Genomic DNA, 25,180 nt, shown 5'->3' with positions numbered 1-25,180 from the left:
AGGAGGCCTCTCAGCTTGGAGTAATGGAATCTGCTCTGGCTGGAGAGCCCTGACAGCAGGTCCAGGTCTCTGCTCTTTCGTTTTGCTGCTTTGTGACCCTGGGCGGGCAACTTCCTCCCTGTGGGTCTCAGTTTCCTTATCTATACAATGAAGGGGCTGCAGGAGACAATCTCTAGGGGCCCATCAGCTTCCATGTTTCTATGATCTCCAGGAAAGGGAGACCCACAACATTCCTTGGTAAGTGGTTGCTGGTCTTAATTATCTTCACAGTCAGGAGGGTCTTCCTGCCTGTTTCCTACTATCTCTGAGCCTTGTTTCCTCTGGTCCAGGCTCGGGTCTGGATAAGCATGCTGTTGTCCCAGAAGTACCTGGGTGGACAACAGGCATCTTCATCACTACAACTCAAGACACAATGTTGGGAGAGTGGAGTCTGGAGCTCTCAAGTCCCTGCTCCTGATCCCCAAGGTGTTCAGGAGGCAGCAGTGTTCAGACACCATGGAGATAAGCAATGGTGGCACTGACTGGCTCCTTGCCTTCCATGTAGCCCAACCTCTCCATTTTGCAGACAAGGAAACAGGGACTTGTCCAAGGTCACACAGAGCTGTGCTGAGGAGGAGCTTGGGGCAGGAAAGAGCTGGGGATCTTCTCAGGAGGGATCTTTCCTGGGCAGGAGTGGGCTTGGTGAAGAGGAGAGCCAGTCCCCTAAGGAGCGGAGTTGTGGCATGAAGTCAAACCAGTTTGCGAAGCCCACCCTCAGGGAGCTCCTGGGTTCTCCTGCAGGAACATAGAACACACACACACACACGCACACAAACACACCACACGCTGTCATGCGCACACGCACGCACACACTCATGCCACAGGAGAAGAGGTCGCAAGCATGTCTGACTACCAAGTGCCTGAGCTGGGACTCTAACTTGACCACCCCACCAGGAGCCACTGAGTCCCCTGGCTGCATCATTTATTCAACAAATAGTGACTGAGTTACTGGGAACCGAACAGTGAACATGTGGGACGTGGTCCTTGTCCTCTCAGAGCTTGCAGCCTAGCTAGGCAGGCAAGTGCTCAAGAGGAAATTCTGACCCAAGGAGCTATCCCCAAGCTAAAGGAGGCCAGGGGCTGTGGAAACCCAGCGGAGCCCATCTCAAGGGCCCAGGGACAGTTCTATGCTGCAGGCACTGTCCTGACTGTGCCCATTTCGGGAGGAGTCAGGTCTGGTTGGTTGGGAAGGTAGCATTGGGAAGCAATTGGTCTCCCCTCTTCAGGTCAGGCAGGCATGGTCAAGGATGTGGATGACCCTCAGGAAATTTTTGTCATCTCAGTGAGAATTGGGCAACTTCTGGGGCTTGAAGGAGAAGTGAGGCTCCCCTTCCTCAGACCAGAGTTTCTCAAAGTAGTGGGTTGGGACCCCAAAGTGGAGTCTTCAGGGGCTCTTCCGAGCAGAAGTTGCATTGAATTTGGTCCCCTTTCTCTGGCTGGTTGTAGTGATGCGAAGTGTGGCTTGTGGGGCCTCAAAAAATGGCAAAAGTTCAACTGTTCTGAAAAAAGTTTTCTTTCTTCTCCTACTCATGCAGAGGGCCAAGTTGTTTCCTTCTTCAAACCTGTTTTTGTGATTTAGCCTCCATCGACCTTGACAATTAACATAAAGGGCACTGAGCAAGGCTGCCCCTTTTCTCCATCCCTGCTGCTCTTCTCCTATGTATGCAGGGGGGAAGTGACACAGGAAGGAAGGGGAGAAAAGCATGGGAAAATGTCTTGTGGATTCTATATTTACTGAGCTCAGTGACACGCAGAGATGTTTAAGTGAAACTTTCAGGGAAAAAAAATAAGGAAATGCCTTGTTTTCTCTGCCTGGTCATTCCCATCATTTGGTTTCTGAGTCTTCTTGTTTCTAGGCTGTTTCATAAGTACGGAGCTACTGAGGAGTTGTATGTTTTCTTGGAACAGAAAGGGAAGGGCCCTCTGGTTCCTTGTGCCCTCCTCCCCCAGACTCTCCATCCACGTGTGGGTTCTCTTTCTTTGCCACTGGCCCCGGTGTGGGGCCTGTGCCCATCAAAATAGTGATCTCAGTGGGCCTCCAGTCTTTTGGTGCCTGGGGTTCCATCTCTCTTCTCTCCCTCATGCTGAGCCCTACCCCTGTCAGACTTTGGATGAGGGAGAAAGCACAGGTGTGGTACATCCAGCCCCTTCTCTGTGAGAGCTGAGATCCGAGGCCCAGGGAGCACAGGCCTCTTGCCCTTGTTCCAGGAAACACAAGGCAACTCCTAATGAATTTTAAAGGTATGTTTGGATATTTGGAGAAGAAACAATGTAATGCTAATCCTTTGTCGGGGGAAGAGGGAGAATCTCCCTCTGCCCTTTCCCTTAAGGTTCTTCTGGCTGGCCAAACAATCAACAAGACAGGTTAGCAGGAGAAAATAATACCAAGTTTAATAACATGTATACATGGGAGAAGCTCAGAAATGAGCAACTCGTCCCTCTGTCTAAGCTGCTTGCTTAAGTATTGCAGCTAAAGGCGAAGGAACGTGTTGGGGGTGGGTAGTGGCCTGGGACTTCAGAGGGCAGAAGGACAATTCTTTTTAGGGTCATCTATTGATAATTTGGTCAGGGAGAGATAGAGTTTTTTGATAAAAGGGGCTTGGTGCCCCTCCCATTGCAACATCTATTTTACATTATCTTTATAGCCATCATGATAGAAGATCTGTTCCAGGAAGGAGCCACCATGTCAAATTCTTTAGGCAGTTAGTGGGGGAGGTCAAATGTCTTTCAGAGAAAACAATCAAGGTAAAGAGATATATTTCAGGGTGGCCAAATCTTGATCTCCCACAGTCCCGCCTTTGAAACTAAAAGTTTCACAGTCCTTTTGAAACTTAAAGAATTTTCATAGTCCAGATGCTGAGTTGGTAGATTGTTTCATCTCACTGAACACATTTCTTAGTCCTGATAATAGATCAGTTCAATTAAGTTCCTTTTGGAAGGTGGTGATGCAGGTGGGCTCTCAAGGTTACGCCTATATTATGGAAGCAAGCAATCAAGTATTTAATAGAAGCATTTCTATGTAAACAAAAGAAAAACAAGGTTAATGGTTGGAGCAAGTTGTAAAGCAGTTTTTGAGTTCAGAGGACAGCCAGTGAAGAAGAATTTTAGATGTCAGCGTCAAAGCATCTTTTGCAGTTTAAAATGTCTCTGATGATGTCATCAAGTAATCTCTTAAGTTTGTATCAAGTCCATCAGCTTCAGTTTGTAAGGCTTCAGGAAAAAGGGCAGGTTCAGTTTTCAGTGATTTCAAATGAAAATGATGGAAAAAATCAAAAACATTAGTTTGGACGTCTGTAGTCAGATATTTCAGGAGACTAGAAGAAATCAGGATCCAGTCCAGTAAATAGATACAAAAGAAAAACCTCAAAAGACAATTAACAAAACTAGGATCTAATATCCGCAAATGTATACTATGGTTTTTACTGAAATATAATTTTTCTCTCTAAAATCACCCTCATTTTTATTAAGATAGCCAAATTAAAACTAACTAGTTTGCAAAATAAGTCTAGTTCCAGTAGAGTTGGCACAATTACTTACATAAGTACAGCAAGAATAGCAATTAATCATATAAGCTCTTTTAAATCTGCTTTGCTGAAACTTTTTATAAGGAATCTCAGATTGAACTTTAAAGGCCTCTTGAGGCCAGGAAAGCCAAGCCAAGGATTTTGTCATCAGACTTTGTCTGTAATATTTACAGATTTGGGTGAATTTCTCTTTTCTGAGGTTCTCCCAAAATATTTCGAGGTTCTTTGTACCTGTCAGATAAGTGACATTTTTTATTTATCCTGGTAAGTGTTGCTTGGAACATAAGGTACCAAGCCAATATTTTTACGTGGCTTTATTCTATAAAGTCAAATCTCCATTTTTCAAAAGCTGTAGGGTTATATCGCAAATAGGATGTTTCAGTCACAACCTTGGTAATAGAACCAGTGTTTCTAATTGTGTCTTGTTTTAAGGAGAACAGATTTTTATTGAACTTATGTAAATAACTATATTGCCATGAAAACAACAATACTCACTTATTAAGAGTTTTTAAATTCGAGGGATCAGGTAGAGAGAAAAAGATAAATATTTCAATTTTATTTACAAAAGTATCATTTATCAAATTGCTATAAGTCATAGCTAGCTCAGGAGAAACAGGAAAAAGTTTTTCTTAAATCTGAAAAAACAAAACATTAAAAATTCAGCAATATTTCAAGTGAAAAATCATAAAAATTATAATCATCTTTATCAGTTCATTTAGTCCTGTGTAATCTATTTTTGATCTCAATCTTTTGGTTAGCAGCTTTATGAAGTCATCAGTCTCTTTATCAGATTTTTGTAATTTTTTACCAAGTTCAGTTTTATGATCAGAAAGTTTGTGAGAAACCTGTGTTCCAGTGTAAATGTCGAGTCCTTTTTATGAATTTTTCTGAAGTTGAAACATTTTGTAAAAGCATTAGAGCAAAGAAATAAGTCTGTAAACAACAAGACCTCAAAATGGCAATTGACAAAGAAATTTGGTTAATTTTGTGACATACAACACTTTAAAATAATAATAACCAGAATTATGACTGATAACCAGGACAGATCAGAATTTTAGTAATGTTATCCAATTTTAAAACACCTATGTCAATAACATTTGCCCACATAATAGCACCTAAGCAGGCTTATCATCACTGGTCTGACAATGTTTTCCATGTAATTGAACATATTGAATAAGCCTAATAAGTTTAGTATCTTTCCCCTTATAGGAAGAGAGCAAATTTCTTTGAGAAGTTCCAGGGCCCTTTGAAAATTCTCAAAGAAATAAAAGTTAAAAAAAAGACTGTAAGATATGAATTTTGGGGGAGCTTGTCAAAACTATAAACAATCAAAGCAAACAGAGCATTAACAGTCCAAAAGCCTTAATAGAGAGACCTCAGTCTTTTGAACACAGGAAATTATTTTAACAGTTTTTTTTTTTCTGTCTTTTAGGTAGACTTACTCAAAGGTAAAGAAAAATCTTTTGTAACCTCTTTATCAAGTTTAAGCAAATTATCTTTTTAAGAGACAGAAGACCAAATTTTAATTTTGCACCAGCTTATTTCTGTTATTAAAACTCATTTACTTAATTAAATTCATTTCAATCTTAACCAACTTGACCATGCATAAAACTCCTTTTCCAGAATTCCTCTTCCACAAACCTTCTATAACTTTCTTTTTACATTCAGAATTTGTCCCATGTCTTTCTTTTCCCTCCTAGTACTTGAGGACAAATTTATCTTTCTTAACCAAACAAAATATTTCCATTCTTTGTACCTTTATATATCTTACTTTCCTTGTACACAGACATATTTTTTTAGTAGTTTCAATCACATATATTAATTAGAAATTTTAACCCTTAGAAACCTTAATTTGTAAGTAAAAACTAAGTAAACAATTGTAAACTTTCTTTTACATTAGTATCTTGTGGCTTGGAAAATTTATAAACACTTCATAACTTCCAGAAACACATTACTTTATAGTACAATCTTTTAATAAAACACATGTTTACCAATAGACCCAAAATATCTTTTAGTTTTCTTGTAATGAAAAGCCAAAAGTAGACAAATGTACATTTAGCAATCAATGTCTAATATCTTATCTTATTTGGAAATGATGATACTCAGAGAATTTTTTCATAAAACTTAGCAAAACTCTCAAGTTTTAAGTCACCAAAAAGAGTTTGGAAGCTGTAACCACCATAACACATAATTATTGTTTAAAGTTCATCCAACATTCATCCTTTTCACAACTATTTAGTTACTTATTCCCAATAATTATTTAGATTGCCTATAAGACTTCATAAGACTTCAGATAAAATTAGCCATCATTTAAATTACTATTTTTGTTAACCAGTTCTGTAATAGAAATAACATCAGTTTTTTTCTTACAAAATGTCATGTAAATTTCGTCACCTCTTATACCTTTAAACATAATTATCATTAAGATTTTTATCAATAGGTCTTGGTCTTCTAATTTTGGACAAGAGAAGCATTCCCAGTCAGACATTTTAAAACATACTCAGGCAAAGTTGATGTAACCTCTTTATATAAAATTAGCTCAAACATTCTAACCTTTATAATCTTATCAACACTTACACTTTTACATGTTCTCAATTCAATTGTAACCTGAGTCAAGGTCTTAAGACTAGTCAAATTTTTCCCTTCCTTTTTCTGGCCTTAATTCTTAGGTACCAATTAAGCAATTATGTGAGAGCCCTCAAAACATTTTTTTTCCCCAATTTAGAAGTTTTTCTAATTCAAAGGATCCGTCGTCTGGCCATTGACGAGTAGGATCTTCATTTGTATATTTATTCTAATAGTGACTCGAACCAATAAGCCTTTTTAAGGAAAGACCCGGAGGTAACTTTCCACGCTTAGAATAAATCTTTCCCATGGACGCAAGAGGCGTCCCTGGTGAGGGCGCAGATGATGTAGCCCCCATGATCCACAGAATTCACTCCCAAAGATATTCAGACTCCCCTGAGAGCTTGGCACAGCCGGACAGAGACAGTTCGGAACCCCAGTCTACTCGACTGGCCACCAAGGTGCACCCCGGTAAATTCACCTTCCGTATGGTGGAGACCAAGGAGAATATTCTCACTGGTCACAAAGCCAAGTTTTCTCAGGACACAGAACAAGACAGAAGGAAAAACCTCATCCGGTTTTTTTTTTTTCTTATGTGCACAATGACAGCTTTAGCCACGCCTTAGGTCTCTTGGAGTCAGAATAATACCTAGCGGGGGAGGTGCCGCGGGGTCGGGGACTGTGTGCTTTACAGAGTACCTCGTCGTTGCACGGACATTTTCTTGCAGTTGGCGGGGGACCTGTGTCATCTACCCCGTTCCGTGACCCAACTTATCCTGTCACGGGTGTCTTCTGAAAGTGGCGAGCGCCCTAATGGCTCTTAACTGCTCGACTCGCGCCCACCAAATTTGCGGCCTTTTTGGCTTCCAAGATGCCCTTGGCAATGACCTTCACTTCATGTGCATAATAACCCACAGCAAAGTTTGTAGACACAGGTCTGGTGAGACCCGCAAACTCACCAGTCTGTGGGGCCGGCCCGGACAGCAGGCTTATAGGGCTTATGCCTGCGTCCTACCCTATGGTATTTCCTTCTTATAACAAAAGACACAGACAAAAGAGAAACACAGAGACTACCTTTGGGAGGAAAAGGGATCAAGATCAAAAACCAAGAGTACTCTACCAAATTTAAACCAAGAGTCACTAAAAGCCCAAGAAACTAGTTTCCCAAATATTTTCTCCTGCCAATCTAAATTTAGAAAGAGAAAAAATTCTCACCACTTCCTTCCGCCGGACTCTGCAGATAGAGATTCCGGGAGGCTGACGTGGTAAGAAGTCTTACCTTTTGCCGGCTTTCGTCAGGCGTTCCCGTATCTCATCATCTGCAGCAGTCCAGGGAGAAGGCAGGTCTTCCAGCCAGAGAAGGCAACTTGCCAGCCAGTGTGGCTCCTAGCGACTACGCCAAAACTGTCGGGGGAAGAGGGAGAATCTCCCTCTGTCCTTTCCCTTAAGGTTCTTCTGGCTGGCCAAACAATCAACAAGACAGGTTAGCAGGAGAAAATAATACCAAGTTTAATAACATGTATACATGGGAGAAGCTCAGAAATGAGCAACTCGTCCCTCTGTCTAAGCTGCTTGCTTAAGTATTGCAGCTAAAGGCGAAGGAACGTGTTGGGGGTGGGTAGCGGCCTGGGACTTCAGAGGGCAGAAGGACAATTCTTTTTAGGGTCATCTATTGATAATTTGGTCAGGGAGAGATAGAGTTTTTTGATAAAAGGGACTTGGCGCCCCTCCCATTGCAACATCTATTTTACATTATCTTTATAGCCATCATGATAGAAGATCTGTTCCAGGAAAGAGCCACCATGTCAAATTCTTTAGGCAGTTAGTGGGAGAGGTCAAATGTCTTTCAGAAAAAACAATCAAGGTAAAAAAATATATTTCAGGGTGGCCAAATCTTGATCTCCCACACCTTCATTCCATTTATTCACTCAACATATTTTTATTGATTGCTTGCCATGTGCCAGACACAGTTCCAGGTGCTGCAGTACAACAATGAATGAAAATAAAATCTTCTGCCCACATGGATCTTGCATTCTATTGGAATAAAACAAATACTAAATTAATCAATAGGAATATAAAATATGTTGCAGGATACTGTAGGAGAAGAAGACAAATCCTCTACCCTCTAGGTCCTTCTGGCTGGGCTATGAATTAAATTGACATGAGACAGAATAACAGGCAAAAATCAAACAGAGCTTTATAACATATATACATGGGAGACACTCAGGAAAACTGAGCAACTCGCCAAAATGGTGGAGGCTGTTACATTAAATACTACCTTCATCTAAAGACGAAGGAGGATGTGGGAGGTGGGAGGAGTCAGTTATGGGAGATTACCAGAAAAGGAAAGTACACAAGAGTAAGGTTTTTATGCAGATTTATGTCCTTGCCTTCCTCATTGATAAGAGTTTCTAGAGATAAGTTCATCTCCCCTTCTTCCTGGTACAGAGAGTGAGAGACCTTTACAAATGGAGATTTCCCTTACAAATATAAATGTTTCTTACAGAGGGTAACTTCTACTTTTTAGAGCTTCTCCCCCATCTGCAGTTTCTTAAAAGTAACCAGCTCAAAAGAATTCTCATGCCAAAGAGACACATTTTTGGGTGGCCAATTCTGACCCGCCCAATATGTAGTATGGGCATTTGTCTCTTATATAGGGCTATTAAGGAAGGCCTCTTTGAGGAAGTGACATTTCAGAAAGAACTTGAAGAAAATGAGGAAACAAGCCATGTGATTATCTGGGGGAAAATGTTCAGGTAGGAGGAACAACAAGTATAAATCTCTGAGACATGTTTTAGGAACAACAAGAAGACCAGTATGCCTGTAATGAGTGTGAGGTAGTTAGAATGTTAGGAGATGATGGCAGAGAATTGGAGTGAGAGAGTCAGACTATATACAGCCTTGTAAGCGATGATAAGGACTTTGGCTTTTATTCACAGTGAGATGGGAAGTTATTACAGTTTGAGGAGAGGAGCAAAATTACATCATCTAGTCATTAGCTGGATCACTGTGGTAATTGTGACAAGAATGGACTGTTTGTAGGCAAGGAAAGAAGCAATGAGACCAGTCAGAGAGTTATTGCCATGAGACTCCTTGTTGATGTTCCTTTGGCATTAGAGATAAACTTGGCAGCTTCCATTTCTGGATAATTCAGCCTTCTTCATTTATGTTGGCATCTAGGGCAGTACTAGAACTTGGATTAGGCTCAAAGCCCTGTACTCTTTCTGTTGTCCTACATAGCCTTTTGTTGTCATTGTCAATAGGGAGAGAAAAAATGATGGCACAAGGGAACATTGAAGGACTGGATCTGGGGTTTTAGGAATAATACTAAAAAATAGAGGGAGGTAAATTGCAGGAAAAGCCTGTAAAAGTAGTGGTAATTTTTATTATTCTTTGCTGAGAGATATTGGACTTGCTGATCAGTAACCATTTCTGGAGAGCTATTACGGATAAATCATAGTGTTGAAAGATTTTAAGAATGCGTCTTTAATGATTTGGAAGTCCTGGTCAGAAACCCAAAGGATTCTCTGGCACCTCACTTCTTGCAGTTTAAAGTTAGAAATTGGGAAGAGTCAAGAGTAAAAGTTACACACAGATTTTGGCCTAATGCTGGGGGTTAGTGTGTGTTCTTTGCTTATAGAAAGAAAGCAGAATTCCTCAATTGTTAGTGGCAAAGACTTTCTCCCTGACTAAACTTTAGTCAGGTTCCTCTGAACCCTCTTCTCAACTAGGCTTCAACCTTTGGACTTGCATGTTCATCTTTGCAGTGCCCAATTTTAGAAAGAATCTTGCTAAATTGTTTTAGCAAGAATCCCCCACACTCAATATATGATCATGCTTTATCTCTGATTAAATTCTTCATTCCTCACCTTTGGTATCTGATCTCCCTGGCCTGCCTTCAGCAAGAATCCTGTCAAGCCAGAATCCTCCCTTACCCATGACGTTTCCTCTTAGTAATTTTCTACCCACTGACTCCCACCCTGCTCCTTGGTTATAAATCCTCACTTGCCCTTGCTGTATTTGGGGTTGAGTGCAATCTTTCCCTCCTACTGAAAACCCCCATTGCAGTAGTCCCTTGAATAAAGTCTTCTTTACCGTTCCTTAACAAGTGTAAGGATAATTTTTCTTTGACATTAATGTGAAAGACAAAATGCACTGGGCAATTAAGGAGATGCTTTTATTCAGGCTATTGCAATAGGGAGAATGTTCATTTCTGTGGAAGAATGAAAGAAAAGGAAGGGGCCCTGGGCTTTATAGAAGCAGATAAGCAAGGGAACCATGAGGAAAGGTAGACAGCAAATTTTATCTAAGTTATGAGGAAGTGTGGAGGGGAATATACAAGGGCAGGGTGGCCCTTTGTGGTTAGCCATTTCTCAGAACTCAAAAGGGTGGGAGGATTTCTCAACCATCTCTGCTCTCCAAGAGCACAAGGCTCAGGTAGAGTTAAACATTGTCACTAGTTTTCTCCTATCATTTTGATTTAGGAAAAGAATTTTCAGACTGCATTGTTGTCTAGAGCTTTTGAGATGGTACTGTGGATTTCACACATGCTAGCATATATATAAACATGATTCTGGAAGAATACACAAGAAACTGTTGTTAGTTCCTCTAACTTTGAGGAGGAAAACTGTTGAGCAGGATGGTGAAGAGAAACCTTTCTTTTTACACCCTTCTATTTTGTTCGAATTTTCCGGCCATATGCATGTATTTATTTTATTATTAAAAATACTGCCAGTGGGAGTTTATCTGGGCATACAATTATATGTCTTTATTTCTCCTTTATATTTTTCTGTATTTCAAAACCTAATAAATAATCTTTTAAAATGATATGGGGCAAATTTTTCTGCAATTTTGGTCTGTTAAAAGGGAGAAAGAGACTGCCAGCTGGAATTATTTAGATCGCCCATGGGGCTAGTCCCTGGATGCTTTTTCTCCTTTTGCCTAAGTGAAGGGGCAAAGAATTATTAAAGTGTCAAGGTTCTCAATTTCTTTTCTCTCCCCCAAGAAAGTAAAGAGATGCAGTCTTTCCAGTTTAGCCACTCCACCCAGGAGACCGATTCCCTACCAGGTAAGTTTTTGAAACTTTTGTGAGGCAGAAATTGAAAATGAACTGAGGAAGACAATATCTCAAAGGTGGTCAAAGAAGAGGAAGTATGTAAAGAGAGAGAAGCTAAACTAATCTACATAATAAAGAACCAAAAGATTTTGGGGAGAAAAAAAACAAGAGTATTTGAGGGCATTTTTGCAAATGAGAGGCTCCAGAGATATTAGGGTGGGAGGTGAAAGAAAATTGAAAAGTTAAGAGAGGATATAAAAAGTATTGTAGGCATGTATAAATTGGATTCTATTTCATATTTTGAAAGGGACATAAGATAAAAATGGAAAACATTTTTAAATTATTTAAGCTCTTTTGTATGCAACTCCTTGCAACAATTAGATCACATGGATCCAGTATTCATAATAGCTACATTTTGGGGGCTTTTCCATGATGATAGAACTATGGAGTCATGTTCAACTCCACCTAAATCTAAACATGCCTTAGATCTGAGCCAAGAAATGTCCATTTCTGTCATCCAGATTGTTAGAAAAATCATGCAAAGAAATTGAGATAAGCTCAGCATGAGCAGTACTGGTGTTTGAAATATTCTGTCAAGGGGAAAGGGATATGAGAGAGAGCTGAATTCTTTCCCTTAGAACTACTGGGTGCAGTGACCTTCAAGAGTCAGTGTTTCAAATGGAAAACTGGAAACTGTGCTTGTTGAGCAGTTTCTAAATAATATTTCCTGTGAGAAATCCCAAAAGAAAAGGGCTCACATAGGGCTATGTGTACACATGCATTATCAAACACAATGTTTTTTGCCTTTTGTTGTTAAAAAATGTAAAACTTGTAAGTTTTTTTGTAAATGTAATGTAATTGTAAAACTTCTAAGTTTTCTGTAGAAAAGTTGCAATAATAGTACAGGAAATTCCCATATACCTTATGGTATTATTGTTATTATTACTAAACCATTTAAGAGTATATTATAGATGCCATGGTCCTTTATTCCTAAATATCTAATTATGATGCAAATTTTTTAAAGAAAGTTCAATTGCTTCTAGAGAGGTAAGGCTCATATACAAGCAGTTTAGTAGAGGTAGGAAGACCCCAGCACACACCAGATCTGGAGGTGGCTCAGGATTTTGCTAAAGTGATAAAGTGTGTCCCAGAGGAGGAAGACTGAACTATGGAATAAATATGCTAAGGAAATATTAGAGAAATGGAGTGTTTAGATTTCTTTAAGTTTCCCTTTCCATGAATGGCCTCTGTTTCTTCCAAAGTACTTCCTCTGTTGATTTTGATCTCTGTCTTTCATATTATTCACATTCGTATTTCCTCAAAAGCACGCTGATCCTTGGTTGTCTACTTGTATTTAAGGTTGGAATATTAGAAAGCTGATTGGAAGCTCTGTGGGTGGAACTTAAAGACTAATGTACTCTGTGGGATATTTTGATTGCTCCATTTCTTTGGGCAACTCCCCATGTCAATAACTTTTAGTCTTTTCTGTTGAGGTGGTCAGATTCCTCACGAAAGAGTCTTCCAATCTTTCCCTGCAGTAATTCTATCAGTAATCTCAGAGACTGGGATGAGGTGGGTGTCAATACTGAGTATGTAAACTTTCATACAAGTGAATTATACTGTTTTAAGTATAGTGCTCCTCACTTCAAATTGTTTTACCCTCTCCAGAGAATGAATCTCCAATCTTTAGCCAAGATGGAAGAAAGGCAGTTGACTGGCTGTGCTCAGTGGGGTGAGGATCCAGGGATCTAAGTGATTTTAGATAAAATTTAGACAATCAACCTTCCAGTTTTTATCACCGTCTTCATTCCCACTTTCAGAAGTGCTGCCAATTCCTGACCCTTTTGGGGATTTCTCAGAGTAAATTAGATTACTTTTCAGTTTTCTCCACTGCTTGGGATTCAGCTTTCTTAGGTGTGCAAAGTCATTGCATTGTTTTCTTCTTCCAAAATTATGTTGTTGTTATTTGTCTCCATTTCTCTAGGTCCTAATAGATTTATACCTTCATAATATCCCATTATTGTCATTTTTGTGAGTTTTCTGGAATATTTGGTCCACCATCTTTAACTTAAATCCCCAGATACTATTACCACACAAAGGGCACAATCTGCTCACCATGAGACAAAAGCCAATCCGTCAAGAAGAAAGATGGTGGCAGATGAAAGGTATTTCATTAAGCAATAAGCTAGCAAATCAGAAGATGGTGGACTAGTGTCCTAAAGAACCATCTTAAGGGGGGCACAGAATCTTGAAGCAGTTATATAGGCCAGTGGGTTATGGGGGAGGGGGTTAGGAATGTTGACTCTCTGATGTTACAGACTGAGAGTCGCCACACCAGATCTTTCAGTTGTCATTGATGATGGCTATCAGCATAGACTCTCTGTCCGGGGGTCATCACGTTCCTAAGGAACTCAAAAGAACAAAGTTATCATCTTATCGCAGCTGAGAGGTACATACACAAGCAGGGGTCATAAAATCTACAGAGCAGATAGATCTCCTGGAGGGTGCATATCCAGCTGGGTTAGTTAGTCAGAGGTCATCAAAGTTACAATATGGTTTCTTTTCTACAACATGGCTTCCCTTATATCAACTTTGTGTTGAGCCAGTATCAAGGCTATCATTTATCAATCATTCTATGAATGGCATCCATCCTCTCCAAGACCTATTAGGATTGGGAGTCTGTGGCGTAAGTGCAGATAACTTGGGGTTAAAGTGTAGAAGGGATTATGGAGGGGAGAACAGGTGTGGACATTTCTCTAGTGGGTAGCTCAGACTCCACAGATTGAACAGGATGTGCGGCATTCACTGGGGACATTCTCAAGCTCTTCAGGGTTTTGGTTTGTTATTGATGCCAGTACCTTCAGAGCTATTTTTAGTTGCATTCTTTATACATACTCCATGAACTAATTAGTACATACCATACTCAACATGAGGCAGTTTCTAATGTGCCCAGCCAGGAGGCTCTTGGAGGAGGGGGTGGGGAAAGCCTGACCGGGAACTGAGTTTAGAAAACTTTGACATTAGTGGTTACCCATCAAACATATGTAAACACAGAGAGAATATAAAAATGCACCCCATCACCTAGGTTTAGCAATTATTAAGTCATGGCCAATCTTGTTTCTTCTATATCTTTACTCATCCTTCTCATCCTCTCTACCCTATCCCAACCTTTGGATTATTTTGACGCAAATTCCATACATTTTATAGTTTTATCTGTAAATATTTTGGTATGTATCTCTAAAAAGCAAGGATTCCTTTTTTTAAACATAACCATGATACTATCATCACATATACATCTCAAAATCAACAATAATTTGAGTAATTTTAAAAGGTAAGCTATGAGAAGTAAGGTTTGCTCCATCCATGAATAGATTTAGAACAGTATCAAATAGCATTATATGATCTGACCTTTTCAGGAACATTCAAGAAGAATTAGTCATTTAAGTGGCCATATTTTAAAAGTTCTTATTTAGGGCATTATATTCAAGTCTTCAAGTCTCTATGCATCCCTGATTTAACCAAAATCCATAATAATCTTGGGGAAAGTGGGCTATGAGTGAAATATTGTACACTAAACAAATAGCCTAAGATTGATCAATATACCATAATTTGCATTCAGTAAGTAGAAGATTATCTGGAAGAAAGCCAGAGGTTTTCAGTTTTAGATCTAAGGAGTAGGTATCATGCATAGCAAAGGAAAATAAGAGGACAATATTCTCTCCAATAGGATTTTTTTCCAGTTTGAGAGTGCAACTCAGTGCATCTCTGGGACCCAGCCAACCTTCCAACAACAGATAGAGAGGGTTGGCCTAACATCCCCTTGTTACTACTCAGCACAGGCAAGATTATCCTATGGTAACAAATATATAAGCCCCAAATCTCAGTAACCTAGCATAGCAAATGTTGATTTCTTGCTCATGCTCTACTGAAGGAAATGTTCACGAAGGGATTTTGTTCATTGTAGACACTTAGGGAACCAGGATCATGGAATTTTCATTCCTCCATGTGCTTATATGATCACCACAGAAGTATGAAAGGAAGAGGCAAATTATACACTGGCTCTTGAAGTTTCCTGTTGGATGTGATATACATGTCACTTTTGCCTATTTTTCATTGGCTAAAGCAAGTCATGTGGCTATGCCTTACCTCCAAGGGGCAGGGAAGTTTAATCTTGCCTTGTGTCTGGGAACTAGAGAGCAGGAAATATGTAATAAACCGTAATAATGTCTAGCACAATCCCTCATAATACACATAGAAAACTTACAAGTTTTATATTGTGGGACACTACTGGGTTGATGCTATTTGCATCCTAAAATGTAAAGTTACATTTGAGAGGATTCCTCTAGCATACAGTAATTTGTGAATCTTGATACAACTCATTTGTATCGTGGTCATATTATGCTTAGATAAGATTCAGGCCTTTTTCTACTATTTCCCTTCATATTATTTCCGGTGGCCGCCAAATCACTAGAATAGTTACTCAAAGGCATTCCCTCCCTCACACACCTTCTTCTTTGGTAACATAACCCCTATTTTGTACATGTTATCAGTGGCCATATGCCTCAGGGTCCCTTCCAAGCTATGAGTGTGGTGGTGGGGAGGGATAATCTTGCTTAGTCTAAACTAATCATGGCAACTCCATTTCCTTGGTCAGTGGTTGGTTTAGGAAAGTGCCTTCTGAGTATAATTTCTCTGTCCTTATAAAGATTGAGGAGAAAGACCTTTTTCTACTTTGGAATATTGCCATCTACATGCTATGCCTATGATGGTAGCAGCAATTATAGGATCATGATGAGAGTCCTTTATAGAAGACAAATCAATACAGTAAGGATAACGTAGTAGAAACATGGAAATAATTTGGGACTTTGATAATGCTATGAATCACTTAATTAACCAGATCTGAAACCGTCTATATCTGAAGTTCTCGATATGTGAGATAATAAATTTCCTCATCATTCAAGGCATTTGTGCTGGTCTTCTGCTATTTGCAGCTAAAAGCATCTTAACTGATACAAAGTGGAGTAGAAATTAATCCATCTTATAGTATAATTTGTTGGTGGTGGTGATGGTAGTACTTACTAGTTGTGATGAAGACAAGGAAAAGGCTGGAGACACCCAAGGAAGAATTAGAGCCTTTGTATATTTTTAGGAGAAGGAGAGAGAAATGCATGGTATGAGGTTTGATGAACAATCAGGAGAGTGAGACTTTCTTTTATTTGAGGTGTCCAGGATCATTAACTACATAAAAGAGTTCCCTGGGAAGTTGCCAAGGAGGGAGGCCCATGAAAACTGGACTATAAGCTTGTTTCTAGTACAACAGCATTAAACTAAAAAATCCTCATACCTTCAGGGGATGGCCAGGATCCTAGTTGGATTTAGCAAACTCAGTTGAAGGTTATTCCTTAGTTTTATAAGCCACCTTAGAAATTCCAAAAAATTGATCTTGGACATAAGACTATTGTTGATATTATCCACACCATTACTGAGGGCATGCATTCTCAGTTGTGCTGATTTTTAGTTGAGTGCCCACGCAGAACCAGAGAAAGAGGCCTGCATGGGCTTACTCACAAGAATGCTCAAGAGTGACAAGTATCAGAGGCAAAAAAATTATAGAGATGGCTAAAAAGTTTTAGAGGCAGGGCTGGCAACATAATTTGCAGGGCCCAGTGCAAAATGAAAATGGGAGGCACATTGTTCAAAAATCATTAAGAATTAGTGAAAATGGAAGAGTAGGAAGCTCCAACAGCCCATTACTTCTCAGAAATACCAAAATAAAACTGAGCAAAACTGTTTGAATCAACTGTGTCAGAACTCTGGAAAATAATCAAAGGTTTATAGCAACCAAATGAATGATGAATCCAGAAAAAGTCCACATTAACATGGTAGGAGAACTTTGTGGAGTTTTACCTTAGTCTTGCCCCAAACCCCTCCCCAGTGCAGTGGCAGTCTTAAAGATGGCGGCCTGTGTTCCTGTTGTGGGTATCTCGTTCCAGAAGGAACAGAGCAGACCTTGTTCTTGAGGAATTGTGTCTGTCTCTTTTGATCTGTTGAAGGTACTCTGAAGGACTGATGCATGGCACTTGCTTTTATTTCACCCAACTCAGAACATTTTCAGATTGGAAAAGTCGCCAAATGGAGGGCATTTCTGGAAAATATTGAAAGACAAATGAACAAGTTACTCCTATCTGTGGCAAAAGATTACAGTTTCAGCAAACAATAGGCATGCTAAAAGCATGTGAGGAAAAGCTGGGGAGAAAATTACTTTGGGAAATAAAGGCTTTAAAAAGCACCCACTTATAACAGGGAATATAGACAGCCATACACATGCCCGGGGTGAGTCCCATGCTCAAAAAAGACCTGAGAAAGCCCTCAGCTTTTACTTCCTGCTGAACTTTAGGCTCAGTGCAAGCAGTAAGTAAAGATTAAGCCAGTTGTAAATGGACTGGCCAAGCCTTAGAGAAGTGCTCTGGATTGGCAATAGATGTTAGCTCAGAGCCAGTCTTCCTCAGCAAAAAGAGGAGGATTAGCATGGATGTTAGCTCAGGGCTGATCTTCCTCACAAAAAAAAAAAAAAACTGCTCCAACACAGACCCAGTCTGTAAAAATCAGGGTAGATTTTTTTCTTTTTCTTTCTTTCTTTTTTTTTTTTTTTTTTGGACTCCAGGAGTTTGAAGAACTCCTTGTCAACTCTCTAGCTGACCACAAGATAACAGGAGAGAGACTTCAGAGACCGCACTCAACAAAGAATATACAGAAAGCAGCAAAAACCGATCCTGAGGCAGGAAATATTCTGATTTCCAGAGTTATCACATTATAATATTCAAAATATCCAGTATTCAACAAAAAAATTACAAGGCATGGAAAGAAACATTCATAGGAAAAAAGAAATTAACAGAAACTGTCACTGAGGAAGCACGTACATTGGATTTACTAGACAAAGATCCTAAATTAACTATTTTATTTTTGCTCAAGTAGCTAAGGGAAACCATAGACAAAGAACTAGAGAAATCCAAGGGAATGATGTCTCACCAAATAGAGAATATCAGTAGAGAGATAGAAATTATACAAAATTAACCAAATAGAAATCTGGAGTTGAAAAGTACAATACCTAAAATGAAAAATTCACTAGAAAGTTTCAAAACAAATTTGAGCAGGTGGAAGAAAGATCAGCACACTTGAAGGGAGGACAATTGAAATGACAGTCTGAAGAGCAGAAAGAAAAAAATGAACAAAGATCAATAGAGTCTAAGAGGCCAGTGGAACACCATCAAACATACTACAATATGCATTATAGGAGTACCAGAAGGAGAGGAGAAAGTGAAAGGGAGAAAGAATATTTGAGGAAATAATGGTTGTAAACTTGCAAATTTGATGGAAGACATGGATTTACACATCTGAGAATCTCAAAAAGACCCACACTGAGACACCTTATAATCAAACTGTTGAAATACAAAGACAAAGAGAGAATACTGGAAGCAGCAAGAGAGAAATGACTCATCATGTACAATCTATCCTCAATAAGATTAACAGCTGATTTCTCATCAGAAATCATGGAAGACAAAAGGCAGTGGGAAGGCATATTTAAAGTGCTGAAAGAAAAAAAACTGCTCACCAAGAATTCCATATCCAACAAAACTATCCTTCAAAAATGAAGGAGAAAATAAAACATTCCTAGATAAACAAAAGCTAAGAGAGTTGTCACTTGCACTACAAGAAATGCTAAGGGGAGTCATGCAGTCTGAAATAAAAGAACATAAGATAGTAACCTGAGGCTCTGCAAGGAGATAAAGAACACTGGTCAAGGTACTATATAGGTAAATATAAAAGTCAGTCTTAATTGTATTTTTTGTTTGGGTCTCGTCTGTTTTTTCTATCTCATTTAAAAGATAAATGTGAGGGCTGGCCCGGTGGCATAGCAGTTAAGTTCGTGTGCCCCTCTTTGGTGGCCTGGGGTTCGCAGGTTCTGATCCCAGGCACGGAACAACATACCGCTTGTCAAGCCATGCTGTGGGGGTGTCCCATATGAAGTAGAGGAAGATGGGCATGGATGTTAGCCCTGGGCCAATCTTTCTCAGCAAAAAGAGGAGGATTGGCAATGGATGTTAGCTCAGGGCTAATCTTCCTCAAAAAAAAGAAAGAAAGAAAGAAAGCAAAAAAAAGATAAATGTGTAGGGCAAATAACTTGATTAGACATTTCTCCAAGGACGATATACTAATGGCCAATAAACACACGAACTCAACATCACTAGATGTTAAAAGAAACAATGAAGTAGGTCACATTCATTAGTGATGTTGAGCATCTTACCCAGATGAGAGATGAGTGCAATCATTAGAGAAATGCAAATCAAAACACAATGAGATACCACTTCATACCAACTTGGATGGATATTATTTAAAAATAATAAAATAAATAAAAACAGAAAATAACAAGTGTTAGTGAGGATGTGGAGAAATTGGAACCCTTGTGCATTTCTTGTGGGAATGTAAAGTGGCACAGCCACTGTGGAAAACATATGGAAGTTCCTGAAAAAAATCAAACATGGAATGATCATATGATCCAGCAGTTCCACTTCTAGGTATATATCTGAAAGTATTGAAAGCAGAGATTCAGACATTTTTGTATACCAATGTTCATAGCAGCATTATTCACAATAGCCAAAAGGTGGAAACAGCTCAAATTTCCATCGACAGAACAATGGATAAACAAAATGTGGTATACACATATGGAGAAATGTTATTCAGCCCAAAAAAGGAATGTAATTCTGATACATGCTGCATAATAGGTAAACCTTGACAATATTATGCTAAGTGAAATAAGCTAGACAAAAGAGGAAAAATATGGTATGATTTCATTTATAAAAGGTACCTAGAAGAATCAAATTCATAGAGACAGAAAGTAGAATAGTTGTTATCAGGAGCTGAGGAAAGGGACAATGGGGAGTTATTATCTAATGGGTACAGAGTTTCAGTTTAGGAAGATGAAACAAAGTAGACTTTAAGAAAAAAATTTTACAAGAGACAAAAAGGTCATTATATATTGATAAAATAATCAATTTATTGAGAAGATATGACAATGATAAACATATACAATTGTCCCTTGGTATCAGTGGGCGATTGATTCCAGGACCCCCCACAAATACCAAAATCCATGGATGCTCATGTCCCTTATATAAAATAGCATAGTATTTACACATAACCTATGCACATCCTCCCGTATACTTTAAATTATCCCTATATTACTTTTACCTAATACAATGTAAATGCTATGTAAATAATTGTTATACTGTATTGTTTAGGGAAAAATGACAAGAAAAAAAGTCTGTACATGTTCAGTACAAACTCAATCATCATAGGCCTTTTGATTTGTGGTTGATTGAATGCATGGATGTGGAACCTGTGGATACAGAGGGCCAACTGTATATGCCAAATAATAGAGCTCCAAAAGTATGAAGCAAAAATTGACAGAATTGAAAGGAGAAATGAGCTGTTCTACAAAAATAGTGGGAGAATTCAGTAATTTACTCTCAATAATGAATGGAACAACTGATAAATTATCAAGAAGGAGATAGAGGACTTTAACAACGCTGTAACCAACTAGACCCAAAAGACATACAGAACATCCCTCCCAACAACACCAGAATAAACATTCTTCCCAAGTGTACATGCAACATTCTCCAGGAAAGTCATGTTAGGCCACAAAACAAGTCTTAGAAATTTAAAAAGATTGAAATCATACAAAATATCTTCCTAACCACAACAGTATGAAGCTGGAAATCAATAACAGAAGTAGAACTGGAAATTCACAAATATGTGGAAATTAACACCACACTCTTAAACAACCAAAAGTTCAAAGAAGAAACTAGAAAATACTTTGATGAAAGAATACAACATAGCAAAACTTAGGAGATGCAGTGAAAGTAGCACTCAGGGGGAAATTTATAGCCGTAAATGCCTACAGTAAAAAAAGAAGGAAGATCTCAAATATATAATTTAACTTTAAGGAAGTAGAAAAAGAAGAAGAAATTAAGTCCAAAGATATTAGAAGGAAGGCAATAATAAAGATTAGAGTAGAGATAAATGAAAGAGAGAATAGAAAAAAAAAGAAAACCAATAGATGTTAAAGTCAGTTCTTTGAAAAAATCGATAAAATTGACAAAACATTAGCTAGACTGACTATGAAAAATGAGAGCATACTCAAATTACTAAAATCAGAACTGAAAGAGGGGACATTACTACTGACATTTCAGAAATAGAAAGCAGGGCCGGCCCCGTGGCTTAGCGGTTAAGTGCGCGCGCTCCACTGCTGGCGGCCCAGGTTCGGTTCCCGGGCGCGCACTGACGCACTGCTTCTCCGACCATGCTGAGGCCGCGTCCCACATACAGCAACTAGAGGGATGTGCAGCTATGACATACAACTATCTACTGGGGCTTTGGGGGGAAAAAAATAAATAAAATCTTAAAAAAAAAAAAAGAAATAGAAAGGATTATAAGGGAATACTATGAACAATTGTATGCCAAAAAGTAGATAACCTAGATGAAATAGATAAATACCTATAAACACACAAACTACTGATACTGACTCCAGAAGACATAGACTATCTGAAGAGACCTATAACAATAAATGGATAGAATTTGTAATTAAAACCTGCCAACAAAGAAAAGTCCAGGACCAGATGGCTTCACTAGTGAATTCTATCAAACATTTAAAACACAATTAACACCAATTATTTTCAAACCCTTCCAAAAATAGAAGAGGAGGGAATATTTTGTAACCCCTTCTATGAGGCTAGCATTACCCTGATACCAAAGCCAGACAAAGACATCACAGGAAACAACTGATTGATATCCCTTATGAATATAGATGCAAAACTCCTCAGTGAAATAACTGCAAACTAATCCAGTAGCATATCAAAATGATTATACTTATGACCAAGTGGGAAATATCCCAGAAATGCAAGGGTGGTTCAACATCCAAAAATAAATTAATATAATCTATGTTAAGAGAATTAAGGAGAAAAAAGCCCATGATTATCTCGACTGATGCAGAGAAACCATTTGACAAAGTCCAACACCCTTTCACGTTAAAAGCACTGAACAAATGAGTTCCTCCTAATTGCTTTTCTTTTTCAGAGATTTTCTGCATATTTTTACATGTATATTTTTCCATAAGAACTAAAGAATCAGGTTGTCTAGTTCAAAAAACAATCAAATAAAGAAACTATGTAGGTATATTTATGGAGATCCTGTTAAATTTTTAAATTAGGGAAAATTGATGTCTTTATAAATTATTAGTTTTCTGAAAATTATCATGAAATATATCATACATACAACATATTTTTAACATGTACAGTTTAAATAATAGCAAATCAACACTCATTTACTCATTACTAGAGATACAACTGGAAGTATTACTTTTGTTATTATTTTTATTTATTTATTTTTAATTGTGGTAAAATGCATATAATATAATATTTACCATCTTAACCATTTTTCCCAGCTTTATTGAAGTATAATGGAAAAATAAAATGACATATTTAAAGTGTACTACTTGATGATTTGACATATGTATATATGTGAAATGGTTACCACAAGCGAGTTAATTAACACATCATCTCACAATTACTTTTTCTTTTTTTTTTTTGGTGAGAGTGCTTAAGGTCTACTCTCTTAACAAATTTTAAGTATATGATACCGTATTATTAACTATAGTCACCATGCTGTACATTACATCCTCAGAACTTATGCATCTTATAACCGAATGTTTGCTCCCTTTGGGCAACATGTCTGCACATCCCCCATCTCTTGGCCCCCAGTAATCGCCATTCTACTCTCTGTTTCTATGAGTTCAACGGTTTTTTTTTCAGATTCCACATATAGGTGATACCATACAGTATTTGTCTTTCTCTGTCTGGCTTTTTTCACTTAGTATAATGCCCTCCAGATTTATCCATGTTGTCGCAAATAGCAAGATTTCCTTCTTTTCATGGCTGAATAATACTCCAGTGTATATATAGAGAGACCATATTTTCTTTCTTTCTGTTTTTTTTGCTGAGGAAGATTCGCCCTGAGGTAACATCTGCTGCCGATCTTCCTCTTTTATATGTGAGCCACCACCACAGCACGGCCACTGACAGACGAGTGGTGTAAGTCCACACCTGGGAACCGAACCCGGCCACTAAAGCAGAGCATGCCAAACCTAACCACTAGGCCACTGGGGCTGCCCCACACATTTTCTTTATCCATGCAACACTTAGGTTGTTTCCATGTCTTGGCTATTGTGAATAATTCTGCAATGAACATGGGGGTGCAGATATCCCTTTGAGATCTTGTTTTCCTTTTCCTTGTATATATACTGAGAAGTGGAATTGCTGGATCATACAGTAGTTCTATTTTTAATTTTTTGAGGAAACTCCGTACTGTTATCCATAATGGCTACACCAATTTACATTTCCACCAGTGTACAAAGGTTCCATTTTCTCCACATCCTCACCAACATTTGTTACCTTTTGTCTTTTTTATATTAGCCATTCTAACAGATGTGAGGTGATATCTCATTGTGGTTTTTTGATTTGCATTTCCCTGATGATTAGTGATGTTGAGCACCTTTTCATATACCTACTAGCCATTTGTATTTCTTCTTTGGAAAAATGTCTAATCAGGTCCTTCATCCATTTTTTCAATCAGGTTATTTTTTTTGCTGTTGAATTAATTGTATAAGTTTCTTGTATATTTTGGATATTAACCCTTTATCAGATATACAGTTTGCAAATATTTTCTCCCATTCTGTAGGTTGCCTTTTCATTTTGTGGAATCATACAATATTTGTTCTTATGTGTCTAGCTTACTTCACTTAGCATAATATAATAAATTAAATAAATATTTAATAAATAATTAAAGGTTCATCCATGTTTTATAGTATATGTCAGAATTTCCTTCCTTTCAGCCTTAAGCTGAATAATATTCCATAGTAGGTATATGCCACATTTTACTTATCCATTCATTTGTTGATGGACACTTTTGTTGCTTCCACTTTGCGGCTAACATGAATAATTCTGCTATGAATTATATATGCTATATATGAATATCTCTTCAGAACCCTACTTTCAATTTTTTTTGTTATGTACCCGAAAGTGGAATTACTGGATCATATGGTAATATTTTTAATTTTTTGAGCAACTGCCATACTGTACTTTTATTTTTATTTTATCATTGAAAAGTTTTCATCTTTATCCTCAAAGCCCAGAAAATCACTACCTTTAGAGTAGGAATATTTTTCATCACCAGTGTATGTAGAGAACTTTCTTCCTTTTAGGCATTCACTGAATTAAAAACTGAGTCATCACCACCCTCAATTAATACATCATCCTCATCTCTAGTGTCAATGACATTATTATTTCCACAACCACACCCATGATTTTCACTGCTCTTCATTACTTTCTGCATATCTGACCTAGCATCTGGTATCATTTTCCCTCTTCTTAAAGAACATTCTTTAGAATTTCCTTTAGTTCCAGTCTTCTGGTGGCAAAATATTTCAGTTTTCGTTTGCCTGAAAATGTCCATTTTTACCTTATTTCTACTATTTCTGTCTTGCCCAATAATTTAATTACTTTTTATCCATCTTTTTATTATAAAAAATTTCAAATATGGAAAAGTTGAAAGAATAGTACAATGTACTCTATACACACACCATGTGGATTCAACAAATGTTAACATCTTGTCGTATCTGATTTAATGTCTTCATTCGTGTGTGTGTGTGTGTTTGTATGTACACATAAAATCCCTGGGGAATTCATGGAAACAGAAAGTAAAATGGTAGTCTCCAGGGACTGAGGGAAGCGGGAAATGGAGAGTTCTTGTTAAATGGATATGGAGTTTCAGTTTTGTAAGATGAAGTTCTGGAGATCAGTTGCACAACAATGTGAATATACTTAACACTACTGCATTATACACTTAAAGTGATTAAGATAGTGCATTTTATGTTACGTGTTTTTAT

The sequence above is a fragment of the Diceros bicornis genome, chromosome X, assembly GCF_020826845.1.
Source record: "Diceros bicornis minor isolate mBicDic1 chromosome X, mDicBic1.mat.cur, whole genome shotgun sequence".
NCBI lineage: Eukaryota > Metazoa > Chordata > Mammalia > Perissodactyla > Rhinocerotidae > Diceros > Diceros bicornis.
The sequence above is the reverse complement of the archived record's forward strand: the minus strand, read 5'-3'. Positions refer to the sequence as shown.